Genomic DNA, 3,315 nt, shown 5'->3' with positions numbered 1-3,315 from the left:
GCGACGGCTTTCTCCTCATTGTGAAGAAACCAATCGCTGGTATTTGGAAAACTGTTAGCATTGTGCACTTCTTCTGTGTCCATTGTGAGGCGTTTCTTTTCACAAGGTTTTTTTTTTTTTTTTTCAGCCGATCCAGCTGGTCAGAATGAATGGCGGTGCAATGTGTACCGGCTCTGTCCCTCGGGCCTTCAAGTAGCCCCCATTGAATAGACAAAGTTGACACTGCGTGACGGCGAAACAACATAATAAAAAATACATGAGCCCCTGAATAGGAGCAGGCGCATAAATAAATAAAATGGGTGACCAAAACTGGATAAACTGAATGACAAAGCGGTGAAAGGGGAACAAAAAGATATTTAACACGCCAGATTAGCATTAGAATGCAATCTACAAGGCAGAACAATTGATGAATAGGTTTACCCGCCAAGAAAGAAATGGACTAAATGCCCTTTGAATGGAGATGCTTTTTGCTAGGGCTTTGAATAGATATGCTTTTTGCTAGCGCTGAATGGGAAAAGGTGAGGATGAAGCTATGTAAATGGGTGAGGGAACTTTTATATATATTCTTTACACACACACACACACACACACACACACACTGCGGGGGAAGAATGAACCTCAGGGTGTTTACAGAAGCAATAATTACCATGATTAGCATTGTCTGCAGCAGATAGAAATTGAACAGGTTCGGATAATATAGGGTAGCAGCAATTATTCTTCTAATTAATGGGCCTTTGCTACTCAAAGAAAGGAAGAAGGAAAGGAGAAGGAAAAGTTATTCAGAAGTTATGTTTCCTTGTGTCCATTTGCCCAGCGTTGGGATCTGTGCCGCAGCGAGCCTGCCGGTTGCAGAGGCACATTCTCCTCTTAAAGCATTTCAGGAAACCAATCCTGCCTTCCAAGGGGAAGGGCTTCATTTCCATTTACTCTGTGTTCTGGAGTCCTGTACAGTGTCTGGCACATGATAGGTGGGCTCAATGAATAAATCGTGTGAACTGAATGAATGAACGAATTTGGCAAGAGGTGGTTGGGGAGGGGTGGACCAGGCCCCTCAAGGAAGAAGATGCTAAGAACTATTTCAGGACAATGTCACCTTTCAGTGTCCCAACTCTTATTCCTGAGGAAGAGGTCCACCTTGCTAAAGATTTTTGGTCTCTCCTTACTTGGCCCACTGAAAAACAGAGGTAGGTTTTTAAATTATAAGGAGTTGGTGGAAGCGGTCAAGGAAAGAAAGAAGAGAGCATTAAAGTTAAGGGAGATTATCATTGACACACCCCATCACTGCCAAAGCCGAAGTTGGAGAGGAAAGATCAAGACTCGCTCTGAACATACAAAGCATTTCAAAAAGATGGCCTCATGCTCGCCCCCTCCCCTTGGCACACACACCCTCTTCAGGTTTCTAGCAATCCCGGCTTGAATCTGGAGGGAGGGAAGGGCAGGATCCTTCCTGGTGGAATTGCTAGCCAAAGGCTGTACACCACACCGTACTCTTTTGAGTTCCATGCCTGGAGGCATACATTCTGGACCTTGCTACTAAAGGCTTGAAATGTTTTCTTTCCGATGTTTCATTCCCAGGCGTGGCGGCGGCTGGACTCCCCTGCGGTCTAACTTTGCAGTAGCTGCCTTCAGCGCCCTTCACTTAATGAAAGAAAGCAACGATGGAGTACCCAGCTGACACGTCCCTGCAAAGGTGGAGAAAGCTCACAGCCTCTGAACTGGGAAGCACACCCAGGACCTCTCTGATGACAGGCAGTGACACTTCACAACGACCACAAAAAAAAAAAAAAAAAAAAAAAAAAAGAGTTTGGCTTTCAACGCAAGCACCCCCACCCTCAAAATACAGCGAGTCAGCCCAAGTAGTAGTAAAACCTTGCTCATTTTTAAATGTAACCTGAGTCTCCTAGCTTCATATAGATTCCTAGAACTTTAGAGATTTGGTGAGGCTCTGTGCAGAAACATCTGTAGAGAAGTCTCTTGGATGAATTAGAGCTTAAGATTCAGAGTAGTGGATGTGTGGGAGGTGGGGAGCCATTGGACTGCATTTCCAAAGCCCTCCAGGTGGCTGCTGGGCCTTCAGGAACCTCCTGGAAAATCTGGAAGATGGCACAGGTAAACAAGAAGCCCAGATGCCTGGCTCAGGTATGCTCTCTCCCTGCTTCCCTCTCCCACCCCCACCCCACCACTGCTACCCAGCATTCCATTCACAGTTGACTCGAGAGAAAATTAGAATCAGACATGGCCTTTTAATTCCTTCCAAAGATGTCTGCACCTGATTTCTACCTCCTTTGAGCTCCTGGTGGTTTCCTTCAGGGAGGGGTTATTTAGGGACTCGCCCCCCCCCCAAACAGAAGTTTAGGTGGGAACTGCTCTTCTTCTATGCGTTTATCATCCTATTAGCCAAGGGCTTGTAGGCATGAGGCCTAACATTTATACCCTCTAGGCGAAGAATTCTAGTGAGATCGACTTATAAAACCAGATTTCTTTAGGGAAATTGCAAGGATGTCTTTGGGGCACTTTACTGAAAGAGATTCTTGAATTGTTAATTTAATTTGCTCACACACTTTCCTAACAACTTCTCCCCCACCCCTGCCGCCGCCACAACACACACACACACACACACACACACACACACACACACACACACACACACACACACACACACACCATTTGATTTCAGGGTCGCCCCAAAGTAATTAGCCATTTGCAGAAAGCTTAAATCCGGAAAGGAGAAGCTCTGTCTAGGGTAACAGACCTAGTGAAGCTTTTCAGATTGATTGTCTTTGCCAGGGCCACTTTTTCATCAAGTGGGGAGTGGAGAAAAAAGTCAACCATCCTTTGAAAAGGCTCTCGAGACCTCGAGGTGGAAGGAGTAAGCTTCCTATAGAGCCTGAGAGCCCTCCCTAGGTGGATTTGCCTTGGAATTCAGGGAGCCCCTGGGAACCCAACTTGTTTTCCCAGAATCCTCCGCAGGCTAAATGGAGTTCTGGGGGTTCTTTAGCACTTTCTTCTTTTGCTCTGTGGATAGTTTATCTCTTAAAGCTCCCTAACTCAGATGACACACCGGGCGGAGGCTGGGGGGAGGGGGAGGGCGAGGGAAGGAGGAGAGGGAGATTTGGAGTACGGCCCAGCTTTTATTTTTATATCACTGGAGGGTGAACTTAAGGCACTCAAGCCCACACTTAGTTTTCACCAGATTGAAGATCCACATCGGGTGGCCTAGAAGCCAAAGTTAGGGTTGGACTCTGGGGTTGAGACTACATGTCAATACCTTAGAAATCTGTGCTAAAACATTTGTGTGAGAACTCTCCCAGTTCT

The sequence above is a fragment of the Micromys minutus genome, assembly GCF_963924665.1.
Source record: "Micromys minutus genome assembly, chromosome: 5".
NCBI lineage: Eukaryota > Metazoa > Chordata > Mammalia > Rodentia > Muridae > Micromys > Micromys minutus.
The sequence above is the reverse complement of the archived record's forward strand: the minus strand, read 5'-3'. Positions refer to the sequence as shown.